Source organism: Rhododendron vialii, chromosome 10a (assembly GCF_030253575.1).
Source record: "Rhododendron vialii isolate Sample 1 chromosome 10a, ASM3025357v1".
In the NCBI taxonomy this organism is placed as follows: Eukaryota; Viridiplantae; Streptophyta; class Magnoliopsida; order Ericales; family Ericaceae; genus Rhododendron; species Rhododendron vialii.
The window spans coordinates 4,851,702-4,862,763 of record NC_080566.1 but is presented as its reverse complement, the minus strand read 5'-3'; positions in this window follow the sequence as shown (position 1 = coordinate 4,862,763).

The window sequence follows — 11,062 nt, the reverse complement described above, 5'->3', positions numbered from 1 at the left end:
ACGCGCACGGTATGACAAAACTTGGCAAAAGCCCTTGGAATGGATTTTGACTTCCCGAAACCTTGATTTGAACTTGAAACGAGCCACCGGGCGTCCGAAATCTTCGTTAAACGCGACGTTTGGTATCCGGTGCTTTGACATAGTCCCATATACCATTCATGACTTGTGTGAACCACCAAACCAGCAAAACAGGCCTCGAGATCAAAAATGCACACTCGACGACAGTAGCTGCTGTAGAACCTGTTTCTGGTACTTTGACTGGCGTGCGCCACGATTGGAATGGCGTACGCCGAGATCGGGGGACATGTATGTGCCAGTAAATAACTGGCGTGCACCGGTCAGGTAAAGTGCATATCCACTTGTCTGACCAAACGTCCTTTTTCACTACAAGAAATTTTGCTTTTCACGGCATTTTATAAATGCCGCTAAAAGTTCAAAAAATGCCGGTAAAGAGTATTACCGGCATTTGTCAAGTATTACCGGCATTTATAACAAATGCCGTCTAGAAGTGTGTCGGTAATGGTACAAATGCCAGTAAAGGTCTTTATAAATGCCGGGAATAGATGGACTCATTTGCGGCATTTGTACAAATGCCGGGAAAAATTGTACCATATAAGACAAAATGCCACGTGGGTGCTTGCGTGGCGCCCGCGTGTCAAGCAATTTTTGTGAAGAATTTGCTTGCCCCAAGATTCGAACTCGTGACCTTTGCCTCGCGCGCGCGTGTAGCTATCAACTAGGCTAGCCACCATATTGGGTTACAATGCACAATAAAAAATATTTATATTATATATTGATTTTTCCCGGCATTTTTTTCAACAAATGCCGGTAATAGTTTGGCGGTACTTATTTTGGCGGAAAAATTGACTTTTGCCGGCATTTTTTTGAACAAACGCCGGTAATAATTATTTTTTTTCGGCATTTCTTGAAATGCCGGTAATATTGGCTTTTCCAGCATTAATTAAAATGCCGGGAAGAAAAATGCCGGGAATGGCCATTTTTCTTGTAGTGTTTCTAGGAGCCCCTTGTCTTCATTTCCACACGTTTTGAACACGGTTTCTGGGCTTTCAGGAGGCAGAGTCCTTGCTTGTAAGGATGTTTGGACCTTTAGTGGTTGGCTTTGAATATGTCACAGGAAACAAGATGATTCATTGGCCAACAAAGAGGAAATGCACGCATTGCCCCATCCCCGTACCATTTCCATTTCAATACTCTGTATCCCATTGCATTTCCAACATGGAAAACTCACTCCCAACCTTGCTCAGGCCTTGGCTAGCACAATTTTTGAGCATTGACTGGCTAAACTTCCAATACCATGGCTTGGCCTCGTTTCGGTATCTTTGACACGTGCCACTTCGGCCAGCACTTCTGAGGGCTGCCCTCCGATTTTGGGATCCTGACGTCCATGTCCTCCGTTTTGGTGACGATGAGATATGTCCGACTGTTGAGGAATTTCAGGCGTATCTCCAGACATTTGCGTCTGCGACAATCGTCGTCCCTCCCTACCAAGTTAGCATGCCAGGGCTATCGGCGTCTTCACTCGACATTTCTAGGGGTTTGGCCAATACTTTGCTCGAGGGTGGTCAAATCAACATCATGCGTCTGATTGAGCGGTACAGTCTAGACGGTGATTTGGATGACAACGCTATGCAGGCTTGGCGCCGGTTTGCCTTGGTAATCTGCTTGCTAGCCGCTTACCTGTTCATTCTTGCCGATGGGCGGGTGTGTCCCTCGTTGGTGAGCATTGCTGCTCAGATGGGGGCGCGAAGGAATGTGGTGCCTCTTGTCTTAGCGGAAACGTTCCTCGGTTTGGACTTGGTGTATGCAGGTCAAACGAACACCTTTAGTGGGAGTCCGTTTCTGCTTCAGGTAAACTCGCTCAGCTCACCTTTTTCTGGTTTTTCACACTTTCTCGTTTTACCTCGTCGCTTGGCTTAGGCTGCTTCCTAACTCTTGCTTGTTTTTCTGCTCAGGCTATATCTGGCTTCTTACTTGTCTTTTCGCTCATGCTGCTATGGCTATCAGACAAGCTTGGGTTGCTGCATCCACCGGTGGAAGGTTGGAATCTTTTTCCAAAGAGGATTCATCAAAGGGAGATGCGGTACCCTGACATGGATATAGAAGGTTGGTATGAATTCATGCAGCAAATGCATCTTGACGAGATCGTCTAGAGGTGCTCTTGGCTGGACCTCCCGGATATGGCTATTCACTCCGATGGATTTGATAGGATGGTGATTACAGGGCTGTCAAGCTTTACTTTCTACATTCCCGGCCGTATCCTTCGCCAATTGGGCATTTCTCAGGAGAATCACCGCATCAGTACTGGGGACTTCTGCGTCCCTAATTTCAATGCCCAAACACTCAACGGTTATTAAAGGCGCTGGGGCCTTAGAGTCCTTCAAGCAGAAATGCCAGATTTCACCACTGGGCTAAGGAATCGCTACAGACAATGGTTGAGAGCGGATGTAAACGCAAGGGAAAACATTGATTGACTCCGGACCACTTTGCTATGCTTAGAATAAACTGTGAGCCGTTAGGCTTCTCAAGCATTTTGTTCTGTTTTTCATGCCTTAACTGTTTTAAGGCTTTTATGCTTAGCTTATGTATCAAAAATAGTAATTTGTAACAACATCGAAAGACGATGGGTTTCCCTTTTTCTGATTTCCTTCAATGCGGCTTTGACTTATGCTCGACCTTTTCAAACTGTGACGTGGACCCAAAAATGTCAACCCTGGATCAGGTTTGATAGAATATGACCGAATCTCAAAGTGAGATTGCCTACGTATCCCTTTTCAAGGAATCAGGTCAGAACGTAGTTCAGGTCAAGGTTCACTCGTGTATTTTACCTCTCCTTTTACGCTCTAACTTTTGCCTAGAACCATCATTCTCAGGTTTTCGGTCTAGCGAGCTTTCGACTTTTGGCCTATTTATTTTTGCCTAGAACCGCCTCCTTAGGTTTTCGGTCTAGCAGGCTGCTCTAACTTTTGCTTGGAATCGCCCACCCTTGTGGTTTTCGATCCAACGAGCATCTCTCAGGGATAGTAACGCTTGAGTTGATCCAGGTTGACTAGGGTGTTGAATTTATTGCCGTCGAGGTCGATGAGCTTAGCAGCACCCCCAGATAGGATGGTCGTGATGATGTAAGGCCCGGATCGCTTCGGCCTGAACTTTCCGCGGGGATCAAACACTGGGGCGCGGATTTCCTTTGTAACCATGTCTCCCTCAACTAAGCCCCTGGGTTTCACCTTTTTGTTGAATGCGCGAGCAATTCGACGCTGATAACCCTGAACATAATACAAAGCCTGGAGCCTCCTCTCATCAAATAGCATTAGTTCGACAAACCGGCCACTCAACCATTCAGATTCCTTAAGACCACTTTCAGCCATGATTCTCAACGACAGGACCTCGAGCTCGATAGGAAGCACTGCCTCCATTCCATAGACCAAAGAAAAAGGAGTTGCACTAGTAGACGTGCGGATCGATGTTCGGTACCCCTACAGGGCGAGAGGCAACTGTTCGTGCCAGTCCCTTATAGACTCGGCAGTTTTCTTGATGATCATCTCGACATTCTTGTTTGCGGCCTCGATTGCTCCATTTGTCTATGGACGATAGGTCGTTGAATGATGGATCTTGATGCCGAATTCCTCAAAGAGCTTCAAAACCCTCCCTTTGAAATGACTTCTGTTAGCCGATACAAACGCCTGAGGAACATCTTACCAATAGATGATGTTCTTTCGAATGAATTGAGCAACTTGAACCGTTGTCAGGGTTTTGTAGGACTCAGCCTCGACCCACATGGTGAAGTAGTCTATCACCACCAGTATGAACTTATGGCCATTCGAAGCAGACGGTCTGATCATTCCAATAACATCGATACCCCAGACGGAAAAGGGCCATGGTGAGGTCATGCCATACAATTTAGATGGAGGAACATGCTGCAGGTTCACATGGATTTGACATTTGTAACAGCGCCGTACGTAGTCGATACACTGTGGTTCCATCGTAGACCAGAAATAACGCTGCTTGAGGACTTTCTTAGCGAGCATGACGCCGCTCATATGAGGTCCGCAGACTCCTTCAAGAACCTCTTCCATTATCCTTGTTGCTTTGGCACCGTTGACGCAGAGCTGGTGCATCCCACAGTGAGACCTTCGATACAGTTTCCCTCCACAGATGATGTACTGAGAAGCCAACCTTTGCAAAGCAATTCGATTTTTCTTCGTAGCTTCGGCAGGAAACTCCCCGCGCTCCACAAAGTTTCAAATGTCATGGTACCAGGGTAGGCCATCATCGACATCATCAATGGCGTTGACATATTCATAAGCAGGCAAATCCCTCTGTTCGATCACAATCGGCCGCAGCTTAATGCCTATTGGAAGTTCAATCATTGAAGCCAAAGTCGCCAAAGCATTGGCGATTTGATTCTTCAAGCGTGGGACATGGGTGAAAGTCACCTTATTGAAGCGAGGAATCAGTTCTTCCAAATCTTGGTGATAAGGCTTCAGCTTTTCCTCACGAACCTTCCAATCTCCATTGGCTTGGGAGACCACCAGGTTTGAATCTCTAATTACTTCGAGCTTCTCGACCCCTAAAGCAATAGCAGCTTCCATTCCGACAATGCAGGCCTCGTACTCAGCTTGATTATTGGTAACATCGAAATTCAACTTGAAAGCAAGCGAAATGTGAGCACCGGCGGGCGTGATCAACAACACTCTGATCCCGAACCCTTTTTGATTAGCAGCTCCATCAAAATAAAGCGTCCATACTTCCTCGACCACTGTCAGCACCTCCTCATCAGGGAAAGTGAAATCCGCGTCTTCCGGGCAGTCGATTGGGTGATCGGCCAAGAATTCGGCCACAGCACGCCTCTTTACAGACTTTCTCGTGACGTGTTGGAGTTCGAACTCAGCCAGCAGAAGCAACCAACGTGCTAGCTTATGGGTGAGCACAGTCTTCTCGAATAGGTACTTGATAGGATCCATTCGAGAAATCAGTCTCACCGAATAGGCTAGCATGTAGTGTCTAAGCTTTTTGGTAGCCCAAACCAGTGCCCAACATGTCTTTTCCAGGGGGGTATAGAGCTCTTCAGACCCCACCATTTTCTTGCTCAGATAGTAGACGGCTTTCTCGACCCTATTGCTCCCTTCTTGCGCCAGTAGACATCCCATGGCCGTTGGAGTGACCGACAGATAAAGAATCAACGGTTGACCCGGTGTAGGCGGCATCAATACTGGCGGGTTCTGCAAATACCTCTGAATAGATTCGAAGGCGGCTTGGCACTTATCTGTCCATTCGAACGGGACCCCTTTTTTGAGCAAACGGAACAACGTTTCGCAGGTTAAGGTTAGCTTGGCGATGAATCTGCTAATGAACTGGACCTTCCCTAGAAAGCTTCGCACGCCTTTCTCGGACTTCGGTGGCTCCATTTTGAGAATCGCCTTGATTTTGGAGGGATCTACTTCGATTCCCCTTGTGGTGACCAGGAATCCCAACATTTTGCCTGCCGTGACTCCAAATGTGCACTTTTACGGGTTCAAATGTACGTTGTTCTTGCGAAGTCTCTCAAAAAACTGCTTGAGTGAGGGAAGATAGTCCTTTTCCTCCTTTGCCTTCACAATCATGTCGTCGACGTAGATCTCAACGGTCTAATAGATAAAGTCATGAAACAAGGTCGTCTGGGCCCTTTGAAAAGTACAACCGGCGTTCTTCAGCCCAAATGGCATCTTCACATAGCAGTAAGTGCCCCATTCCATGACAAACATCGTTTTCTCTTGGTCCTCGGGTACCACAGAGATTTGGTTGTATCCGGAGAATCCGTCGACAAAAGAGAGCAAGGCATACCCTGCCGTGTTGTCCATAAGCACGTCGATGTGTGGCAAGGGAAAACTGTCTTTGGAGCTTGCCTTGTTCAAGTCCCTGAAGTCGACGCAGACTCGGATTCTTCCATCCTTCTTAGGAACAGGCACGATGTTGGCGACCCATTTGGGATACTCTGCGACCCTTAAGAATCTTGCGTCAATCTGCTTGGTGGCCTCCTCTTTGATTTTCTGAACCCAATCCAGCCTCATTCTGCGGAGCTTCTGTTTGACAGGGACAGCCCAGGGATCTAACGGGATTCGATGCTATACTATTTTGGGATCGATGCCGGGCATATCCTTGTGAGACCATGCGAACACCTCGGGGAATTCTTTGAGTAGCTTTATTGTTCCAGCGTGATTTTTCGGGGACAGATTTGCACCAATTTGCATCATGCGGGGGTCATCCTCGTCTTTCAAGTTTATAAAAATTACTTCTTCTTTTAGAGGCTGAGCACGCCTTTTGTTTTCCTTTTCGATGAGGGAACGCTACTCAGCCGAGATGTTCCCGTCGAAGTCTGTTCCTTCATCGTCAGGGTCGACACAGTTTATATAGAAGCTAGCAAAGTAATCAGAAGCAGGATCATAAAGCCCAACAGGGTTGCCAAGTACAAACGACTCGAACTCAAAGTAAAAGCTATGACGTGGAGGGCCGAGAGGCACAAACTCCGACTCTGAGCTAGACCTAGACTTGACAGACTCTGTGTCAGATTCAGATACATCGCCAATGCATGTTAGGCGTGAAGTGAAAATGCAGTTATTAATACTTCCCTTCGCTTCCACGATGAGAGAGGTAGGATCCTCGAGAATATCTGATGAGTTGGGCCCAAGCTTCAGCACTTCAGCTTCTTCGCTCTTGCCAACCAAACCTACTTGGGAGAACACCATCTCCAGATTTCCTTGATCGAAAGCCCTCAGCCAGTCAACCTCTTCCTTGATCCGAGCCAACTGTTTCTTGAATTTCCCCTTAGCGAGCTCCTCTTTGGCTATCTCCTCTTCATCATCAGACCAGGTGTCTGCAGCAAAGATTTCAAAATCTGATAGCCAAGTGCAAGTCTCTAGATCCCAAAATGGCTCTATCTGTCCCGAGTAAGTAGAGCTTCCTCCTTCCCGAACAAAATAGCTGTCAAGGTTACTAAAAAGGGTTCGAGGTTTTCCCGTATCTTTCCTTTTTTTGGCGTCTTTGGCCGATGGAGTGTAACCCAAACCAAAGCGGCCTTCGATGAAAGGAAAGACAGGGAACTCAGCGATCCCTTGTTGGTTGATCCCGAGTCCTAGGCCAGGCATGAATGACATTTTTCTCATCATCTCGAGAACAGTTGAACTTATGGTAAAATCATCATCCATGGCAATGGCGAGGACTGAGCCTGATGTGTCAAAAGAGAAACCCCCAAAATCCGAGTCTTCTTCCCCATGCATGATCCCCAAAACAGGCGTTCCATCATCCGTGAGCAGGCGAATCCCAGAATCCCCACAAATCGTCAAAGTCCTGGTAGGGAGCCCTAGCATGACCTTTTGATGCTGAGTTGAAGGCACCGCCATGATGTCGGCCCTATGAAGCCATGGCCTGCCCTGCAGCAGGTTGAAGGTAGTAGGAACATCGACTACGTGGAATTCTACGTCCATTTCAAAGCCTTCAGCGTCGAGTTTGAGAATCAGAGTCCCCTCCACCACACGGCAAGTGCTGTCATATGCTTTGATGGCCAGATTGGAAGGTGTTAAGTCATTCTTTGTGAGCCCTAAGCGGTAGGCAACCCTCATTAGGAAAACATTAATTGCAGAGCCATTGTTAATTAGCACAGCTGGCACCCAATGTCCCCGATACTTGACCGTGATGTGCAAAGGGCGGTTATGAGCGGTTCCCTCGACAGGCAGGTCCTTCTCGGTAAATGTGACGGAGTGTTTAGAGAGAAGCGGTAGTCCAAGGGTGATCATGGCTTCGGGGGTAATGTCATTCGGTACCGTGAGCCGGGCCAATGTTAAGGATAGCTTTTCGCAATGCTCCTTTGATGACGATATCAAACCCCAGATGGACACAGCGGCAGGGATCCGTTCGAGCTGTCTCAGAATAGAGTCTTCTTTGGGAACCCCACTTAGAAAGACCAGATCATTCTTCTGAGCGGCGTGAGCAGTGGTGTTCTGAGCAATCGGGTTGGACGAGCTTCCAGCCTGCAGATTAGATGGCTGGAACACTCGTCCGCTCCTTGTGACGTTGGCAACATCCCACCAGGAAGATGAGTCAACAAAATCCCACAGATCAGCTGGCACATCTTCCAACTTGCGCTTTCCCTTGTTTATTGATGCAACTGCTGCGGTCGAATCTGGTCCCAGAGCTGAGTCCCATTCCAAATCCTCCATCATTAATCCCTCACAAAAAGCGGGATCTTGTGCAGCATCTTCCTCAAAGGGTGCCCCCGGATTGGTAACAAATGGAACGTCCCAAAATCCTCCATCGATAAGGGTAGTGTTGACAGTCCACACTTCGCTTCCCATGTTCAAATCGACGATATTGTCCACATCCCAGATATCAGCAGGCAGCGAAGTTTTGATGGTCTCATTTGCATCCCAAAGGTCAGCAGGAGGTGCATCCAAGACCATGATCGAGCAGTCATCCCCGGGAGCAGAAACGATAGGGCGAGGTTGACTCACGGAAACGATGTCGATAGTAGGGTCAAACTCATGGATACGGCGGTCAACCATGCCTGCAATTGAATCTATCAGAGGTAGCATGGCGCCGAGTGGGCGACGGACATCGGGCACGACTTCCCCTTCTTGATAGTAGCCCCAGTATTCTTTGCTGATATCACTCTGGTCCAAATCAGCCTTGAGACCTTGACCTATTTGCCATCCATCAGGTTGTGGATCCCATACGTATTCTTCACCTTCTAACTCGACTTGGTCTAGTTCAGGCTAGTAGAAGAGTGCGAACAAAAAGAGACCGTCCAGAGGGTCAGCCTGTGCCGCATTCCATTCTTCTTCCCACTGGTTTAGCCATATCTGATTGACTTGAGGGTCCGCGGGAAATCCCATGTTGTACTGCTCGATCCAATTGGTACAAAGCTCCTCCCATTTCCTAGCCTTGTCCTCCATGGCCCATCTAGCTGCCATCATGTTAACGCTTGGCTTAGAAGGAAAGGGTACGATTGGTTTAGGGTTGCTGGCTGAGGTAATGTGGTCGATGGGGTTGAATATGGTGGAGCTGAGAGTTATCTAGTTTACTTAGGGGTTGGAGTCGTGTTTAGGCAAGGAGTTGGTAATGACATTGGGTTTAGTAGGTGGAGTTAGAAGAGTACCATTGTCCACCAAATCTTGTATCGCATGACGAAGGCGATAACAAGGGTCAGTGTAATGGCCGGGCATCTGGTGGTACGCACAAAAAGCGTTGGGGTTATGGCTGGGGGGTGGATTTTGAGGAAGTGGAGTCGGGGCTAGAGGCCTAAGGTGTCCGGTTTTGACTAACTTCTCTAATACCGAGGATAGCGGTGCCTCGAAGTTGGCGAAGTTACGGGGTTGGTTGCGGTTTCGGGGTCTTTGAGGGGTTTGCACTTGGTTGACATTGGCAATGTGATTGGAGCTTTGGGCAGAGGCGTTGTTGGCAGAAGTTGTGTTGGTGTAATTGTTACCGCCAAACAGAGCAGTGCTGTTTCCAGTGTACGCACGGGGTTTTGACTTTGAAGCTGAGGTAAAAGAGGAGGTGTCACTTCTGGGTAGAACACCCGTTTGGAGAGCTTCTTCGATGGCTAAACCGGAATCATAGAAAGTCTCGAAGTTCGCTCCTTGAACCAACACAAGGTTCTTAGCAAAGTCCGGCTGTAGGTTGCGGGAAATGATGCGGATTTGGTCCTTCTCGCTCGGGCGATCGGACATGAGAGCTGCCTTGGCCCTCCACCTCTGGATAAAGTCCGCAAAAGACTCATTTGCACTCATCTTAGTTGATTCCAATTCCCGTGTGGTCATCTTGAGCTGGGCATTGTAGCTGTACTGAGCGTTGAAGGCAGTGCCGATATCTTCCCACGTTCTTCTTTTGGCAATGTCGAGTGATAAGAACCACTAGAAAGTGGGACCGACGAGAGTTGGCGGGAATAACTGAGCCATTGCGTCTTCCTCGATATCGTGTAGTTTCATTGCACCATGATAAGCTAGCAGGTGAGTTTTCGGATCTTCGGTCCCGTCGAACTTCGCGAAGTCGGGTATTTTGAACCTTTCGGGCAATCTTGCATTAGGGAATGGGCAAAGGCGATCCATGTCTAGCACTCCTGCTCCTTTCCTTTCGGACTTAGCGACTGCTTCTTCCAGTTTTGCCATTTTGGCGATCAACTCAGCCATTTTTGGGCTTGGAGCTGGGTTTTCGATCAGAGGGACCTCTTCGGCAGCGACTTCCCGCTCGCGCCTTTCACCGCCTTCCCCTCCTGCTACAAGAGGAAGTCTTTCTTCAATTAGAGTGCGAAGATTGGCCATGGAGGCGTCGGCCTGGTCGGCCCTTTGCTGCATGATGGCTAGGTTGTGCCGGAGATCCGCCAATACAGTAGCAAGATTCGGGGGTGGAACATCTGCCATGGCTAGAGCTTCTGTCTTAACAAGTTTCAACGATGCGGGCGAAGATAGAGTGGACGGAGGGGACACGTGTGGAGTAGTTGGTGGCGAATCCTCCCTTGACAAGGTGCAGACCAGAGCTTCCGTTGTGACTGACTAAAAAATGAACCCCAAATCAAACCTGCAAACGGGCCTGATGGACGATCCCAAGTAGGTTTGGCTCTTGATTGCGGACCCTTGCTTTGATATCGGCATGGCTAGACAGCAAAGTATAAGAGCTCAGTGATAGCCTGCAACAATTTTATCTGAAAGAATGGAAAATGAGGATGTCAACGTCGTCGGTGTCCTCCTAGACTCTAGAACTAGAGAGAGGCCGTCTCACGACATTAGGACGTTGCCCTGGCATCCTCGGATTTCTTTTCGATGGTGTATCCTTGGTTGGCTCAACTGTCACTAAGAGATGCCAAAACAGCCTAAGCCTTTGACTTTTTCCTCCTCGAAGTTTCAAAGTTTGAGTTCGGGACAACTCGGTGTAGATGGCGTGATATCGTAACCGAAGTGGCATAAGCAGCACTGTGCCGGAGCCTGAGTGGTGTAAGTGATTAGCACTTTTAACCTGAGTGGTGTGAGTGTCACGACATTCTCTCCGTTGTTCCTAGTTTTTTAGTTTGAAA